This window comes from Stomoxys calcitrans, chromosome 4, assembly GCF_963082655.1.
Source record: "Stomoxys calcitrans chromosome 4, idStoCalc2.1, whole genome shotgun sequence".
Taxonomy (NCBI): domain Eukaryota; kingdom Metazoa; phylum Arthropoda; class Insecta; order Diptera; family Muscidae; genus Stomoxys; species Stomoxys calcitrans.
The window spans coordinates 55233564-55253817 of NC_081555.1; the positions used below are offsets into that span (position 1 = coordinate 55233564).

Genomic DNA, 20254 nt, shown 5'->3' on the forward strand with positions numbered 1-20254 from the left:
CCCCGGCAGGAAAGATGTAATCATTTGAAGGTGGAAGAGAGAAGAAGAAAAAAATGAAGCTATAAATAATTCGTGATTGAGTATTAGTTTATCATTGTGTTTTTCGGATTTTTAAGTGAAACCAAACGCAATATATCAAAAAATCCACCAGATGTTTAATTCGATTCGGTTGTTACATCAATGAACATGTGTGACGTTTAAATTGTCAATGACGTCAAAATTGCAATAACCGCATTAGTTGCGCAAATAGAATTTCGAAATGTAATACTTGTTACCCTATACTTAGTCAAGTCTCATACCTCTCTTCGGCGACCTGTCATAACGCCCAATGGTCATAAATGGTCAATCCGCTCAAAAAGGCCAAAATGAAACTGGGCGTTAAAACCTCCCATAAAGGGGTCATAAGGCCCATAAAATGGGCACACAACGCCCAATTCAAAAAATTAAATAACCTCCGTAAGTAATTTGGGGAATACTTCATCTTTTTTGGGGCATATTTCGTTGATATTGTTTGTATATTTTTTCCATATCGCCATCATTCAACATTATAAAGAAATGAAATTCAAAAAAAAAAAAAAAAAACACTTGGGGATTATTTAATTTTTTGGGGGGTTACTTAATTTGGTTAAAAATTTTACTAGAAATACCGTTTAAATTTGTTTTCGAATGCAGTAAAGGGCAGAAGAGTAATATTTCTGCTTATTATTATCAATTCAAAGTTGAATCATGAAGCAATGAACAAGTGATTATGGAATCTGGACTCAAAAACAGCATATTGTTGTATATTCCTAGTGAAAGGCAACTATATGCCAGAAAATATGCATATAAAAAAAAAAACATTATGAGTGCGATGTGAAAAAGTTCAAAATTCAGATGTTTTCTAAATGATTGAAGAAAATTCAATTCTAGTTAATTGGAACGAAAATGAAGCATAAAAATTATGCAAAACCAACTGAAATAATTATTATTATTCAGACATTAAAGGGTACATAATAGAAAATTTTTAATAAAGACCTGGTTATGCTCTCGAAAATGTAGAATAAAAGTATCGTAAATGTAACGTAGAAATTATGCTTATCACAAAACGATTTGATTTGACATATCAAACAAAATAATATTGTTAACAATGAAGACATGGATGGAGGGAGGTTTTGGCGCCGGAGAACTTCATGCGTACCTTAAGAGAACAACTGCATCCCTCAGGGGCAGGACGGAAGAGATGGCCCTCCACGCAGAGATGCGAGAAGTCAAGACGTCTCTTTAATTGAAGGAGTAAGCAATGGCGGCCTTCCTGAATATTGAAAGCCACTCGGACATCCAACCGAGTTTCTTCCTCTGGACGGTCTGTATGCTACGTGGCAGCACTATCAACGCGGACTTCGGAGATAGTGTGGTCAGAAGGCTGGTGATAAGGGGAACGCCTCAGGATTGACAGAGCTGGTCCCGTTCAATCGGAGATACAAGTTGCATGTTAAAGAATGGATAGGGGGTTTAACGTTTTCCATTTTTAAAATTTCTTTTCTAAAGCGAAAACCATTAAGTTAAACTTTCTCAGTTATTTAGGTGTGATAACCGGTCTCCACTAAAGTTCAGTTGGACAAATTAGTTTATGCAAAATTCATTATACATTCTTTCAAGTTGTTGATGATGCAATGCAAATCTTGTTATTTTTTTTTCTGATTAAAATTAGACAATTTAATGTTTTATATGAAGTATTTGCATACATGTATTATAAATGAGTGAATTGAATTCAAAATTATTTTATTGTTTATTAATTATTTTATTATTTATTGGTCAACGTAAATTTCAATGCATTTAGCGGGAAGTGCCAGCTTGCCAAATAAAACACACCAAATACACAACAGGCACTGGGCCTGAAGGTGCGTCAGAATCTGCAATGAACAAATGTAGAAAATTAGTTGTTGCCAATGTTTCCTACTTGTTGCATATTTTAAGTATGCAAAGACAACAACAACGACATAACAAAAGAACAAGTAAAAGTGTGCTAAGTTCGGCCGGGCCGAATCTTGGCATTTGTGCAAACAAAATTTAATTAAAGGACATAATTTTCTTCTACATATCAAACTTCTTTCAAACCAGCAAAAATTAAAGATTCTAGGAACTGAACATGGACAACCGAGAGACAGGTTTATATGGGAGCTATATGAGGTTATAGACTGATTTGGACCGTACTTGGCACATTTGTTGGAAGTCATAACAGAACACCGCATCGAAAATTTCAGCCAAATCGGACAAAAATTCTGGATTGTGTCGATCAAGAAGTCAAATCGGCAGATCGGTTTAGATGGGAGCTATACCAGGTTACAGACCGATTTGGACCCTACTTGGCACAGTTGTTCGAAGTTGTAACAGAATACTGTCTGACATACTGTTAGCCATGTCAGACTTCCAAGGGCCAAATCGGACTTTCAGGGGCTGAAGATCGGTTTATGTACGATCGAACCCATGACCCCTGCATTGGTAATCCAAGCACGCTACCAACTTTGCTACCGGGGCGCCCTAATGGGGTCTTAGATCAATATTTCGATGTGTTACAAACGGAATGACTATACTCGTATTAGTATACCCCCATCATATGGTGGTGGGTATAAAAAGGTAGGGTTCGATGTCCATAAGCATTGTTGTGGAAATGAACCAAACACATTGATGCAAGAAAAACACTAGCTCAGTTAAAAATAGCTTGAAGGTCGCTAAATGAAGGAATTGACACATGGAGAGATGTTATACAGCAGGTAGCAGTTGTTGGTTTGTTGTGGTGTACTTAGATTCCATAGGAAATCCTCTTTGTATTCTTAGCTTAAATACCGGTGTCAAGCAAGTCAAGAACTGTGAGTCGGTAGACGGGAGGCTCAGTGAACACTATGGCGCTGGCGTCGACCAGTGGCGTGTTGCCAATGTCCATTCCGCCTGTATGTGCGGCGATTTCATTGCTGTAATCAATAAAATACCATTCATTCTAATGATATTCATTCGAATGGTCAACAGCCCGTATCCCTCCCCTTTGGTTGATTAATGAAGAATTTCGTATTTTGCTTCTGAGTTTCTCTTCTTACAAAATAAATGTGTACTTTAAAGAGTGGGACTGTCCGATTTACATAACTGAAAAGTAAACCCGTAAGGAAAGGGCGGGCCGACTATAAAACATCCTACACCACCCAGAATACGTACTTCTTTCAATACATGGAACCTATGTTGAAATCTATTCAAACTTTAATTTTGCATACCTATTGAAATATTGTATTAAATAGAACCTTGTACGATCGGACCTTAGTACGATAGGACCTTAATTGTGGCTACTACAGACTTAAAGGGCCATATCGGATGAAAGATATACTTTGATGAAATTTTGCACACGTTAAATAAGATAAAAATTAAATAAAAACAAAATTTTGCACACACGTGGGGACGTCGAAAAAAACACCTCACGCTAAATCTTATACAGATCGGACAAAAACTGTTGGTTCTACAAGCTTGAAAGGCCATTTCGAATGAAAGATATATATGGGAGCTAAATATATGTAAATCTGGACCGATTTTGACGAAATTATGCACACGTATGAAAAAGTCAAATAAAATACCTCTTGCTTAATTTTGTACAGAACGGACCAAAATCGTGGCTTCTTCAGCCTTTAAAGGCCATATCGGATGAAAGATATATATGGGAGCTATAACTAAATCAGAACCGATTACCGGATGAAAGATATATATGGGAGCTATATCTAAATCAGGCCATCTTTAGATATATGGAGCTTTACAAGGTCATGGGACTACTTCAGCAGATATATGGTAATTTTATAAAGATTTCTCTTTAACATATTTGTTAAGATCTCTTAAAATAATAAATTAAAATTAAAAAAAAACAAGTAAAAGCGTGCTAAGTTCGGCCGGGCCGAATCTTATATACCCTCCACCATGGATCGCATATGTCGAGTTCTTTTCCCGGCATCTCTTCTTAGGCAAAAAAAGGATATAAGAAAAGATTTGCTCTGCTATTAGAGCGATATCAAGATATGGTCCGGTTTGGACTACAATTAAATTATATGTTGGAGACCTGTGTAAAATGTCAGCCAATTCGAATAAGAATTGCGCCCTTTGTGGGCTCAAGAAGTAAAATAGAGAGATCGATTTATATGGGAGCTATATCAGGCTATAAACCGATTCAGACCATAATAAACACGTATGTTAATGGTCATGAGAGAATCCGTCGTACAAAATTTCAGGCAAATCGGATAATAATTGCGACCTCTACAGGCTCAAGAAGTCAAGATCCCAGATCGGTTTATATGACAGCTATATCAGGTTATGAACCGATTTGAACCTTATTTGGCACAGTTGTTGGATATCATAACAAAATACTACATGCCAAAATTCATTCAAATTGGATAAGAATTGCGCCCTCTAGAGGCTCAAGAAGTCAAGACCCAAGATCGGTTTATATGACAGCTATATCAGGTTATGGACCGATTACAACCATACTTGGCACAGTTGTTGGATATCGTAACAAAACACGTCGTGCAAAATTTCATTCCAATCGTATAAGAATTGCGCACTCTAGAGGCTCAAGAAGTCAAGACCCAAGATCGGTTTATATGGCAGCTGTATCAGGTTATGGACCGATTTGAACCATACTTGGCACAGTTGTTGGATATAGTAACAAAACACGTCGTGCAAAATTTCATTCCAATCGGATAAGAATTGCGCACTCTAGAGGCTCAAGAAGTCAAGACCCAATATCGGTTTATATGGCAGCTATATCAGGTTATAGACCGATTTGAACCATACTTGGCACAGTTGTTGGATGTCATAACAAAACACGTCGTGCAAAATTTCATCCCAATCGGATAAGAATTGCGCACTCTAGAGGCTCAAGAAGTCAAGACCCAAGATCGGTTTATATGGCAGCTATATCAGGTTATGGACCGATTTGAACCATACTTGGCATAATTGTTGGATATCATAACAAAACACGTCGTGCAAAATTTCATCCCAATCGGATAAGAATTGCCCACTCTAGAGGCTCAAAAAGTCAAGACCCAAGATCGGTTTATATGGCAGCTATATCAAAACATGGACCGATATGGCCCATTTACAATACCAACCGACCTACACTAATAAGAAGTATTTGTGCAAAATTTCAAGCGGCTAGCTTTACTCCTTCGGAAGTTAGCGTGCTTTCGACAGACAGACGGACGGACGGACGGACGGACGGACGGACAGACGGACGGACATGGCTAGATCGACATAAAATTTCACGACGATCAAGAATATATATACTTTATGGGGTCTCAGACGAATATTTCGAGTAGTTACAAACAGAATGACGAAATTAGTATACCCCCCATCTTATGGTGGAGGGTATAAAAACTTAACATTTTACTATATGAAAATGCGAGGTTTTTTACGGTTGTGATGTAACTCATAGGAATAAATTGCACGTGGCCTTTAACGATGTCGTTAGATACATTTTTGGTTTGCGTAGAAGAGTCCGGGTATCTGACTTTGCCAGACAAGTATATGGTGTCTCTTTTAACTCGTTCCTTAATATACGCTTGTTGCAAATGATCCACAAGATAATTTATACCAATGAACCGTCATATCTGGCTTTTGTATTGCGTTTTGCCAACTCTACAAGAGGTAAACAAGTAATACAAATACGTCATCAATATCGAGTATCTCAACAACAGTTCTTTGTTAATGTTATACCTCTCTGGAATAATCTTCCCAATAGTATTGGTTTATAATCATTTTAATTAATTATTTGTTTTGTTTTTTTATAACTATTTTTTTAATTTATTTTATTAGTAACTTTGGTTAAATTGTTAAATTTTCTTTAAAGTTTCTTTTTCTTCTTTTTTTATTTTGTTTTAACCTTTTTTTACTTAAATATTGTATCAGTAATTTTGTTTAAATTGTTAAATATTATGTACCAATTATTGTTCTAATTAAATGAAAACTCGTTGAACTCATTGTATTTAGCAATTTACTAACCCATGTTTTATATAAAACACTGTCTTTTGTATGGGTTTTATCATAATAAAATACAAATACAAAATACAAATAAAAATGCTTGAATTTTTTCAGAAATAAAATATATAATGTTGCTATTTATACAGACTTAGATTCAATGAATTTGCTGGCGAACTCTTCAACTCTGCAGCCTGGTAGCAACATAAATAAGACAGAATTTTAGGGTCCTTTTGAATTTTAGCTTTTTTATATGCATCAGAATGGCAAGCATATGAGTTTTTTTTTTGTTTCCCAACAAGAAATATATTCAATAATTGCCACCCAATACTTTTTATCTTTTACTTTGCTGCCTTTATATAATTTAATGATGGTTGATTTCATAACTCCATATCTCCCGCTCTGTGTCATTCCGTAATATTTTCATGTCCCTATCTTCGGGCATTTTTAAGTTGTTTGTAACACGGTTGCGACTCCGAGTGCGGAAAGATTGCTCTAATCCGACTCCGGAGTCGACTCAAAACACTTAAATTTAATCAAACATTTTTTTTTAAATTTCTTTAAAGTTTAAAGAAAAAAAAAATAAAATAAATTTAAAAAAATTCTTTTTATTCCTAAGCCACTATGTTTCTATAACAAAAAACTAAGTATTTTAATATTTTATAACTCTATATATATGTGCCTTTGTGAATTTTCCAATAAAATCCTTTTTAAAGACATATTTTTAATAAAAATGTTATTAACAAAAAATTCAATGACATTTTTAATACAAGATTTCAAAGAAATTTATAAGAAAAAAAATTGTCTCTTAAGACAAAATTTTAAAGAGATATTTGTAAGACAACTCATTTTTGCTGACTTTTAAATGTTTTTCACTATACTACATTTTGAATAGAAAGCATTAATCAATGGTCTAAAGCCGGACAATATCCTGCAATGGAATCTAGACAAAATTTTTATGAATTTTTTTCTTAAAGGGCATATGAACCTCTGGCGAAATTTTGCGTACCATAAGAAACGCATTGACATATCCTAAGCGAAATTTTCGTTACCGATACCGTTACTGAAAATTTTGCTTGCAGGTACACAGTTGACATTAATTTTTCTTTGCATAACAGAGTGCCATAATAAGCATTGGAGAATTTTTTCTTATGAAACTCAGAACCACTTCAACGGAATGAATACGCATTTTCTTCGTCACCATTTTTTAAAGCATGATTTTTTAAAGAGCTATAGGAACGTTTAAAAAAACACATAAAATTCAGAAAAATGCATGAAATCTTTATTTGAATCGATAGTACGGTCCATATTATTTATTGTTTGAAGATTATTTCATGCAACTGTTGACCGTGATTGTGACTCCAATGGTCCATCTGCTTATTCCAATTTTGGCATACTCATTCCAGCATTTCGCCCGGTATCTCACTTATAGATGTTTCAATGTTGTCTTCCAATGCGTCAATTGAAGCCGAATTGTCTGTATAGACATGAGCTTAAACATAGCTCCACAAAAAATAGTCTAAAGGCGTTAAATCGCACGATCTAGGCGGCCAATTGACTGATCCCGAACGTGACATAAAATATTCACCGAACTTGCTCATCAATAAGTCCATTGTTACGCGTGCTGGCATGTGGCACAATCTTGTTGAAACTACATATCATGCAAACCAAGCTCTTGCATTTGGACAAAAAAAAAAGTTGGATGTCATCTCACGATAGCGCTCACCATTCACAGTTACATTGCGATTTGCATCATATTTGAAGAAGTACGATCATATGATGCCACCAGCCCATAAACCGCACCAAAAAAAACTGTGACTTTTTCTGGATGCGTTGGTGGCTCTTACAATGCATATGGCTGATCTGAACTCCAAAATCGACAATTCTGCTTATTTACGTATCCATTGAGCCAAAAATGAGCTTCGTCGCTAAACACAATTTTTCGGGCGATGAATATTTTTAACGGAGCACTTATTTTGATAATAAAATTCAATAATTTGCAAGCATTGTTCGTCTGTAAGACGATTCATGAATAGATCGAACTTTGACTGTGAAACAAAAGACGAAATGTGAGTGAGATGTTTAAACCAGTGTTGCCAAAAAGATAAAAGCTAAAAAAACACACTTTATAGTGCGTTTTGACAGTGGTACGGGCGAAATATCAAAGTCAGTACTAGGCTTAAGACAACATTTAATGACATATTTTCTTAAGACAAATTTTTTATAAAACCTTTTTTTAGTTTCAATGACATTTTTGTAAAAAATTATAGAAAGATCTTTTAATGGCAAAACATCAAGAACATTGTCTCAAAAAAACGGGTTCTTTCTGGATCTATACCCTCCATCATAGGACGGCGGTATACAAATTTCGTCATTCCGTTTGTAACAGATTGAAATATTGATCTTAAGCCACATGATCTTGATCGTCCTGAAATTCTGGTCCGATTTAGGCTTATCCGTCCGTATGTCTGTCCGTTAGTGTAGGACGGTTGTCTTACTCGCATTAGTGTAGTGCATAAACCGATTTCGGATCTTGATTTTTTGAGCCTTTGGAGGGCGCAATTCGATTTTAACCATGAATCGTCTTGCAAGCGAACAATGCTTGCAAATTATTGAGTTTTATTATCAAAATGCGTGCTCTGTTAGGAAAGTTCATTGCGCGCTCATTTTTGGTCATTTTTATACCCTCCACCATAGGATGGGGGAATACTAATTTCGTCACTCTGTTTGTAACTCCTAGAAATATTCGTAAGACCCCATAAAGTAAATATATTCTTGATCGTCATGATATTTAAAGTCTATCTAGCCGTGTCCGTTCGTCTGTCTTTCGAAACACGCTAAATTTCGAAGAAGTTAAGCCAGCAGCTTGAAATTTTCCACAAATTCTTCTACCGATCTTGGATCTTGCCTTCTTGACCAGCTAGAGGGTGAAATTATTATCCGATTTGGCTGAAAATTATCATGAGATGGTTTGTCATGATCTCAAACGACTGTGCTAGGTATGGTTGAAGTCGGTCCATAACCTGATATATCTGTCATATAAACATATCTGGGGTTTTGGCTTCTTAAGCACTTAGAGGGCGCAATTCCTATCCAATATGGCTGAAATTTAGCAGGACGTGTTTCGTTATGACTTCCAACAACTGTGCTTAGTATGGTTTAAATCTGGCCATAACCTGATTAGCAGTCATCTGGGGGTCTTGATTTCTTGAACCTCTTGAGGGCGCAATAATTATCCGGTTTTGTACAACGGCTTCTCCCATGACCTTCAACATACGTGTCAAATATGGTCTGAATCGGTCTATAGCCTGATACAGCTCCCATATAAAACGATTGATGTATTTTACTTCATGAGGCCCTAAGGGCGCAATTCTAATTCGAATTGGCTGAAATTTTACACATTGACTTCTACTTTGGACTCCAACAATCAATTCAATAACTTGATATAGCTCCAATAGCATAGCAAATGCGATCTATGGTGGAGGGTATATAAGATTTGTCCCGGCCGAATTTAGCATCTTTTTACTTGTTTTCTCACTTTTGGCTCAATGGGTACGAAAGTAAGCAGAATTGTCGATTTTGGAGTGAAGATCAGCCAGAAGCATTGCAAGAGCTACCAATGCATCCAGAAAAAGTTACAGTTTGGTGCGGATTATGGGCTGGTGGCATCATCGGACCGTATTTCTTCAAATATGATGCAAATCGTAACGTAACTTTGAATGGTGAGCGCTACCCTGAGGTGATATTCAACTTGTTTTTGCCTAAAATGCAAGAGCTTGGCTTGCGTGATATGTGGTTTCAACAAGACGGTGCCATATCCCACAAAGCTCGCGTAACAATGGACTTATTGAGAGGCGAGTTCGGTGAACATTTTATTTCACGTTCGGGACGATCTAGGCGGCCAATGGTCCGGCCGCCTAGATCGTGCGATTTAACACCTCTAGACTATTTTTTGTGGGGCTATGTCAAAGCTTGCTTCAATTGACGGATTGGAAGACAACATTGAAGCATTTTTTCGTGAAATACCGGCCGAAATGTTGGGAAGAGTATGCCAAAATTGGACCAAGGGGATGGATCATTTGAGGCGCAGTCTCGGTCAAAATTTTCATGAAATCATCTTCAAACAATACATTATATGGGCCGTACTATCGATTCAAATAAAGATGTTATGAATTTTTCTGAAGTTTATGTGTTTTTTTAACTTTCCTATAGCTTTAAAAAAATCACCCTTTACTACTTTGTCCGGAGTCTATATAATTTTTCTAGGCTCCGCTTCAGACAAAATTGCTCGATGCCGACTCCAAGACTCCGCAGCCCTGATTTATAATTCCATTTACGAATATGCGATACAAGATATTTATTTGAACAGTTGGTATTTATTATGTCCCAATATCTTTTTTTGAAAGGTATTGGTTAGGTTGGAAAGATGGTGAGGATATTAATACTCCCCATTCCACTATGGATATACATCTAAGTCTGTAATCGGCTTGTTGTAGGCTCTAAATACTTAAAAGTAACCTTGAAATAGAACATCTAAGTCAGGCATTCTTTCCTATTTACAAAATCTCTAATTTTTTTCCATACTACGCCCCTAAGTTGGTTCATGTTTAGAAATGTGTCCCCACCTAAGTGCCGTTGTCTGTTCGCCGTGTAAGCCCCGCATGCCCTTCACATGCTGTCTATTGCCGCACCTTTTTTTGTGCCATATACAATAGCTTATGTATTACTATATGTTAAAGTGATCCGTTGCACGTCATAAAGGATTTGATATAGCACATATAAGATGGTATACAAAGTAACAGCCATGTTTGATTTGTTTATTACAGCGGTCAAAAAAAGTATTCATCATTCAATGTTTTTTTTTTTAATAAGTCTACAAAAGACAATTGGAATAAAAACATATTAAACTAATGATGCAGTAGTGCTTGTGTGATATATATGTATGGGTGAATCCCAGCGGGAAACTTGAGAAGGACCCACATTTAGAAACCTTCCACAATGCCTATAATTTAACATCAAACAAAGCAAAACAAGCTCTAAAAGCCCTTCTATATTTTACCTTATATAGAGCCTAATTTCGTCATTCCGATTGTATATCTATACAATTTTGATCGTCATGACATTTTAAATCGATGTAGCCATGTCCGTCTGCTTGTCGAAAGTATGTTAAATATCGAAGGAGTAAAGCTAGACCTTTGAAATTTTGCACAAAAACTTTTTATTAGTGTAGGTCAGTTGATATTGTAAATGGGCCATTTCGGTCCATGTTTTGACATAGGCGCCATATAAACCAATCTGCGATCTTGACTTCTTGAGCCTCTAGGGGGCGCAATTATTATCCGATTTGGCTGTAAATTTGCATGAAATATTTTATTATGACTTTCAACAACTGTGAATAAAGTTCAAATCGGTTCATAACCTGCTATATCTGCCAAAATAAACCGATCTGGGATCTTGACTTCATGAGCCTCTAGTGGGCGCAATTATTATCCAATTTGGCAGAAATTTTGCATAAAGTATTATGTTTTGTCTCGCAACAACTATCCAAACTATGGTCTAAATCGGTTTGTAACCTGATATAGCTCCCATATAATCCGATCTCCCGATTATACTTCTTAATCCTCTAGAGGGCGAAATTCTTATCCGAATTGGCTGAATTTTACACAATAACTTCTACTATCGTCTTCAACATTCAGTTTATTTATGGTCGGATTCGGACCATAAGTTGCTATAGTTCCAACAGCATAGGAATTCTTATCCATTATCTTTTGTTTGCCTAAAAAGAGATACCAGCCGAAAAAAAATCTATAAATGCGGCGCATGGTGGAGGGTGTATAAGATTGTATAAGAAAACCTTCTATAAGGGTATTTCTTAGCTATAAGTTCCGCATGTTTTCGGACAAGTTAACATAAGAGGATACGAACAAAAATCAAGCCGATATCAAACACATATTAGGATTTTGGCGAAGTCACTGTTCGGTTTGCGTTAGCCAAGTAGATAGCACATTGGTTTAGCAAACAGAGGGTCAGTGGATCAAATCCCTGCGAAGGCAAATTAAATTTTTGAATATGTAAAGATGAAATTCTCATTCCTAAAATAGATTTTCGGAGATTCGAAAAAGAAGGTTTTAAAATTAAGTTGTCTCTCTCAAATAAAATTGAGAGAACATTATTGTTTTTTTTTTCTACACGTTCAAAATCACCTACGGCATACAGCCTTCTGTAAGCCATACCTTTGGCAATGAAAGGGAAGGGCCTTATATTTTTGGACACGCTTTGTTAAATAGCAAGGAGTAAGGAAGTTCTCTGTCATCTGTTGTGTCTCCAAAATAGGGCCTTTTAGAAGCATCTTTTACTACTGAACTTTCCCACTGGGATGCTGTTGATTTGATATGCGAAAATGTTTGGTGACATCTCAGCAATGGCGTTTACGATTGTGGCACACTCGTACTTATTCACCAGTCACTCACAACTGACTCCAAGGCTCTAACCGTTAAGCGATTGCGCCTTGCTTCAGTTGTATGGTTTGCCCCCTTAATGTTGTAATTTGAACATCAACACAAATAAGAGCCAACAAATCAGCCAGGCCAACACAGTCAGACAATCAGACACAATTAAATGCGTGTGCTTTTATAACAGATGTTCATGCATTTATCTCCTCCCGGTTCACCTCTCTTTCCTTCTCCCCTGGTAGTCTTTCAGCTAATGGAAACGTAATAAGCATTGGGCGGTTATATTCCTGTGAGTGTGTTTGTTTATGGGTGAAAAGAAATTAAATTTGAATTTTTAACGGAAAACATTCGTTTAAGCTCCTGCATTCAGGAGCTGGTTAAGTTACGGTGCTGATGCTGCTTGGCTCTGTTGATATACATATATGAACATAGAAATAGGAGTGGGAAGTGGGCGTAATAGTCAAAAGCTGCAGAAAATGATAAAAACCCAAAGGATTTTTATTTTAATTGCTCTTAATGGCAAACGAATGAATTGTTGAATAAGAATGAAAGCATAAACATGCACATGTGTTGGGGATAATGAAAGTTATTGTGAGTGATAGGTTGGTGGAAGTCGATTCATAAGATAAGGCGGAGAATAAGTAATACCCTGATAAACATGCTCATGTGTTTTTCCCGTCTTTGACTTCTTGCTGTTGTTGTGCTTGATGAAACTGCTGGTGTTATAGTAAACCATATCCCATTCCATAGCCAGTCACTATCACACTCACTAACTTCTGCACACAATACCACATGCAGGACTTGTAATATTTTTAATCATTCATAAGTGAAATTTAATTATTCATTATACGCTTCGTAACACTTTTATTACGTTGTACTGAATGTAAGTTTCTGAAAATGCATAACGGTCATACATCATACAAAATGAAATTCCCTTAAGCGAGAATTTTTCCATACATACATAGCAAATTAGTGTGGGAACACTGTGAGTAAAAAGCGTAAATACACTATTGACCAAAAGGGCACAATCTTCAATGGTCATTAAAGTAAAATGAGTTGCAATGAGGAGGGCGAGTCAACAATATTTTGTTACCCCTGACGATGTATATTGGTCCAAACGGCGAAAAAGTAAGAAAAAATCGATAACTTTTTATCTGTTGATCTGAGCGGTAAAAAAGTTCTAGACATTTGTAGAGGAAGGCATAGGGGTTCAGGAAAATGGTGTTGCCAAAATGGGTGCCAAAGTTGCCCACTTTCCTCTTCACCAACATTCAAGGGCCTATAATGTTTGACCTTCTAAGCCCGAATTGCGTGGTAAAGGACTTTGAAGAAAAGATAACAGGTCTGATAAAAAATAGCCGTTATTTAAAAATTTCGTGAGTTACGTATACTCGATGTTTCCTTTTTTTCTGTTATGTGGGTACACATGTCTGTTATATATATTGGTAATATCTGCCTTTTTAGTGTGTCAGTTTGTTTTGATAGATGAAAAGGTTAGTAAAGTTTTGGTGTGCTCTTCGATTTTCTCCAAATGGAAAAATGGATCAAAGAAACTGTGTTGTGTAACCAAAAAGCTCGTTTATGAAGTGTTTCGAGGATTAGAAAAAAATGGAAAAACATCTGAAGGCGACAAGATAGTTATAGAGGAATAAATAATTACTTTTTCAAAAAATTACAAATAACGGTTGTTTTTTCATCAGACCTCGTACATTACGCAAATAGAGATTTTTACACCGAGCTTAGTGAAGTATAAATGGAATTTGGAGTAAATAGAATCCGAGCTGGGTTATGTTATATTAAGTAAATAAGGCGGCTGTTTTTCATGTGTTATGGCGACTACAACAAAACAAAATTGGAAAATGCGACTTTTTGAAAAATTTAATTTTATGTTGCCGGTAACTTGCCTCATTTCTGGCTAGGATATGACAACATATACCTTAAGTTGTTGGGAACATTTCAGACGTTAATTTTAACTTACAAAACAATGTGGAACTTGTTTTTTTCCAGGGTGAAACTTCTTAAGATATCGGAATCGGTCATATTAGCGTTCAAAACTTTTCTTATTACCTCTTTGGTAAATTTTGAAAGCCTATGTTCTCTTCTACAAATGTCGGATCAACAGACAAAAAGATGTGGAGTTATATCCAATCATCGTTCGCTGCTATATAGTAATACTAGCTGGCCCGGTGCACTTCGCTACACCATAAAACGGCTTTTTGAAAATTACTTTTTAAAGCATTTTTAAGCTGGTGATCAAGACATTCAGAGCTACGGGTCTCGTTTCGATCCACACTAATTATTTATTATACCCTCCACCATAAGATGGGGGGTATACTAATTTCGTCATTCTGTTTGTAACTACTCGAAATATTCGTCTGAGACCCCATAAAGTATATATATTCTTGATCGTCGCGACATTTTATGTCGATCTAGCCATGTCCGTCCGTCTGTCCGTCCGTCCGTCCGTCCGTCCGTCCGTCTGTCTGTCGAAAGCACGCTAACTTCCGAAGGAGTAAAGCTAGCAGCTTGAAATTTTGCACAAATACTTCTTATTAGTGTAGGTCGGTTGGTATTGTAAGTGGGCCATATCGGTCCATGTTTTGATATAGCTGCCATATAAACCGATCTTGGGTCTTGACTTCTTGAGCCTCTAGAGTGCGCAATTCTTATCCGATTGGAATGAAATTTCGCACGACGTGTTTTGCTATGAAGTCCAACAACTGTGCCAAGTATAGTTCAAATCGGTCCATAACCTGATATAGCTGCCATATAAACCGATCTTGGGTCTTGACTTCTTGAGCCTCTAGCGTGCGCAATTCTTACCCGATCAGATTGAAATTTTGCACGACGTGTTTTGTTATGATATCCAACAACTGTGCCAAGTATGGTTCAAATCGGTCTATAACCTGATATAGCTGCCATATAAACCGATCTTGGGTCTTGACTTCTTGAGCCTCTAGAGTGCTCAATTCTTACCCGGTCAGAATGAAATTTCGCACGACGTGTTTTGTTATGATACCCAATAAGTGTGCCAAGTATGGTTCAAATCGGTCCATAACCTGATATAGCTGCCATATAAACCGATTTTGGGTCTTGACTTCTTGTGCCTCTAGAGGGCACAGTTCTTATCCAATTTGAATGAATTTTTGCACGAAGTATTTGGTTATGATATCCAACAAATGTACCAAGTATGGTTGAAATCGGTCCATAACCTGATATAGCTGTCATATAGACAGATCTGGGGATTTGACTTCTTGAGCTTCTAGAGGGCGCAATTCCTATCCGATTTGGCTGAAATTTTGCATGACGTATTTTATTTTTACTTTCAACAACTGTGTCAAATATGGTTCAAATCGGTTCATAACCTGATATAGCTGCCATATAAACCGATCTGGGATCTTGACTTCTTGACCCCTAGAGGTCGCAATTATTATCCGATATGCCTGAAATTTTGTACGACGGATTCTCTCATGACCATCAGCAAACGTGTTTATTATGGTCTGAATCGGTCTATAGCCCGATACAGATCCCATATAAATCGTTCTCTCTATTTTACTTCGTGTGCCCCAATGGGCGCAATTCTTATACAAATTGGCTGAAATTTTACACAGGTCTCCAACATATAATTTAATTGTGGTCCGAACCGGACCATATCTTGATATCGTTTTAATAGCAGAGCAACTCTTTTCTTATATCCTTTTTTGCCTAAGAAGAGATGCCGGAAAAAGGACTCGACAAATGCGATCCATGGTGGAGGGTATATAAGATTCGGCCCGGCCGAACTTAGCACGCTTTTACTTGTTTTTTTATTGGTTATCTACATTCAAAATCATATTTCAAAGTTAGCACTTGGGAAAACACATTTTTAAAAATCCGACGGTCCTTTCTGTGTTGATCTTAATTTCAGGACTTAAAGTCTACTCTACTACCAAACACCTTTTATTGCCGTCCTAATCTATGCTGATCGACCCTTATATATTATTTTCAATTCCTTTTTGTTTTGGGTGGAATGGGTGGAGGGGGTTGCCCTCTGACACGTCCTTTCATTTGTGTACAATATGTTCTCAGTCACCCTACATGACGGGTTGGTTTTGTTTATAATAGTAAGAGAGGGTCGGTTCCCCCAATGCTAAGCCCCAAAAGACAATTTATGTAAGTCCTTTAATGTCGCGATGTACATGCCCTGCTGAACGGCAAGAACTTTCATTTGACACCCATTTTCTGACGTTGGACATTAATGGCCGTTTTGGCCATTAATGTCCCCTGCGGGGGGATTTTCGACCATCTTTAGCAATTGTTGAAGTACGTTTACATTAGCCACTAAATCCGGAATTGAATATAAAAATAAATCCCATTTTTGCAGGATTTATTTTTATCTAGTATTGCCATCTGGAAGATCATGTTACACGGATGGATCAAAGCTAGAGGACGGAGTGGGCCTGGGGGTCTACATTGAGAATCCAGGGACTGAGATCTATTTTAGACTGTCTGACCATAAAACTGTCCTGCAGGCGGAGTTCCGGGCGATCACGGAATGCGTGAAGTGGTGTGGTACTAACGCGAGGACGTCGAGTGTGAATATCTTTACCGACAGTAAAATTGCCATAAGGACAATAACAAACAGGACGGTAAGGTCACGAACAGTCCTGCAGTGTAAGAAGGAGATTAATGCCTACTCTGAGGACGTCGCGAGGACGTCGAGTGTGAATATCTTTACCGACAGTAAAATTGCCATAAGGACAATAACAAACAGGACGGTAAGGTCACGAACAGTCCTGCAGTGTAAGAAGGAGATTAATGCCTACTCTGAGGATGGCAAAATCAGCATAGTTTGGGTGCCGGGCCATAACGGAGTAAGAGGAAATGAAAGGGCAGACGATTTGGAGGGGAAGGCGAGAGGACTGCCGTCAATAAACTTGGTTAAGCCGAAGCCTTTCGGTTCGACGCAGTCCGAGTTAAAGGAGTGGGCGACGAATGAGCATGCAACATTGTGGAACATCGAAACGGTTGGTACGACGGCGAAAATCTTATGGGGGGATCCTGATCGTGAGAAGACAAGGCTATTACTGAAACGAAGTAAGAAGGAGGTCAGTATAGCTATTGGTATCATAACGGGACACATAGGACTACGAGCTCACTTATGTAAAATCGGTGCGGCAAGTGATAGCATGTGTGGGGCATGAAGGGAAGATGATGAGACGTTGGAGCATTTCCTTTGTCATTGCCCGGCTTTCGCGTCTAACAGATACCGGTACTTAGGTGGAGACACAATGCCAGACATGAACCAACTTAGGGGAGTGGTATTGAAAGCAATTAAGGATTTTGTAAGTAGCACGGAATTCCTAACTTAAAATTTTCTTTCTCGAGGTTACTTTATAGTTTTTAGAGCGCACAACAAGACGATTATTGGATTATATGTGTGTCAATAGTGGCATGAGGGGGATTAATATCTGCACCCTCTTTTCAACCTAACCTAATCTAACCTCAGCAGAATGTAGATGGTTCTTCGTAAAAATTGGTAAAAATTTGTTTTTTTTTTTTTGAAATATTTAACAATGATAATAGCTTAATGTTTTCAGTTCGATTGCGTAAAATTTTATGGAAATAAAAGTAATTTAAAACCAATAGACCGACACAATCAACAAACTAATCAGTCCAAAATCAGTTGTTGTTTCAAGAAGATCGTCATGTGACCTATCGTGAGATTGAGACAGCCCTAGGAATTCGTGGGACCACCATACATTCAATATTGCATGAACATTGTCACTGTCAAAAAAATTTGTTGGCGTTAGATCCCACACAATTGGTCAATCGCTCAAAAAATGGCTCGTGTCGACTGGTCGAAAGAAATAGTTCAAAAATATGAAACAACTGCATTTTTGAGCACTCAAAACATCCATTTGATGAGTCATCCGCCGTATAGTCCTGTCTTGGCACCGTATGACCTTTTTTATTCTCGTACGTAAAAATTAAAATGAGAGGTCAAAGTTTATCGACACCTGAGGAAGCGGTTGATGGTTTCTGAATGCATGCTTTGGAGATAACACAATCAGTGTGGCCAAAGTGTTTAGAGAATTGGTTCAAACGCATGCAAAAGTGTATAGATCCTAATGGGTAATATTTGTTTTTGTGTTCCATAGTCCCGAAATATAAAAGGCAACCCTCGTACTCTGGTTTGCCGTGGGAGGTCAATTTATTCAGGTTCAACGGGAGACGGTCGTTCTCCAAGGACTACATTCACCCCGGTAGCTATTTACCGCATCTGCTACCGTGTCTGCATGAATATTGTCTAGACCCGCTTGATCTAGAGGTTCTCTCTTGTAGCGCTTAACCTCACGCTCTTGATAATGTAGATCTACCTTCATTTGGATAGTCTCTGCGATAACAGCCCAGAAGTTATTGCTTGGACAGCATGTAGTTATATCTTCGCACGGATAGAATCTTTGTCTCCTGATGGAAGTGGTCCACATGAGAACTGAGAAGACAGCCCGCCACAGTTCGAATGGTGGCATTCTGAAAAATTTGAATATTATTCCACTGCGTGTCACAGAGCTGACAAAACCACAATTGCGCTTACCACAGACCGGCCAATTGTTTTGTACGAGGTCAACAAGGTTTCTTTGTCAGCACCCCAAGTGCTGCCGGCAGTTGACATGAGGAACTTGTTTCTGCCTTCGACTTGATCGCAAATTGCTGTGGCATGTGGGGAGAATGTGTAAGAGCTGTCAAATGTGACGCCAATTATTTTGGCACACTTGATGATTGAAATCATTTCTCTATTCACCATCACTTTCAGCTCAGTATTCACCTCACGCGTATTTGTAGTGAACAATGGGGCTGAAGATTTGTTCACAAGTTCGTTAAGGTAGACGTTCAACCTATCGCAGATTTTAATGGGTCGGGGGCCTAATGTCATGATCGTACAATAGGTCGCATATGATATCTATGCCGTCTGGAGAGGTGGAATGGAGGATATGTAGTGGTTAAAAAGTGCCGGATATATCACCCAGCCTTGGCGAACTCCCCGTTTCACTTTGACCTTTTTATTTTTATTTATATATTTCCAAACAAAGACTGATTGAGGACAGACGAGTTACTATTTGGAGTGTTTGAGAGAAAGACTCTTCAGAAAATATATGGACCAGTTTGCGTTAATGGAGAAGAAAGGCGTCGTATGAATCAAAAGCTGTATGACGATGATAGCATACACTCAACCAAATTTGTTATTCAAAACAGGAAAAATGTTTGCTCAAAAACAGCAGTTTTTGTCTGCTGAACATAGGACTGCTGTATTAACAAACATTTCTTATTGCTATTTCAACTAACAAAATCTGCTGCATTGAGTACTGCTGAAAAAAAATGTGTATCCTTCTATTTATGGTTGCCTGTTACTTGTTTTGAGAACTTTAGGCATTTTTTTAGAAGCTAAAAAAGCTACCCGATCCATCAGCTGGTATACATTTTGAAATGTTGCTGACCTAGCCCGCATTTTTTGTTATTGCTCTACTAACAATAGACTTTTCAGACTGCAGCACTACTGATATAATAGCAGAACCATGCTACAATAGTAGCAAAATTTACTACTAATATTCAGCTGACAATGTTTGCTATTTTCATCTAACTTTTTTTTATGAGTTTATATATCAAGATATAACGGTTATGTTGTCAGAATGGATGAAGAAGCTCCAGCAAAGAAGTTTTTTGAAGGCAATCACGGTGGTACACTTAAACCGGGACGACCAAAAGCCCGATGGAAAGATCAAGTGGTGGGAGACACCTTGGTGTCAGAATAAGTGCAGAAAATAGAGGCACTTGAA

The 20254-nt window shown here is 37.5% G+C and overlaps 1 protein-coding gene across 10 annotated transcripts in view; it reads right to left on the reverse strand.

The window, feature by feature from the left end:
* LOC106088904 (uncharacterized) overlaps positions 1–20254 on the reverse strand; it is a 778231-nt gene that overhangs the window by 116015 nt on the left and 641962 nt on the right. The window lies entirely within an intron of this gene.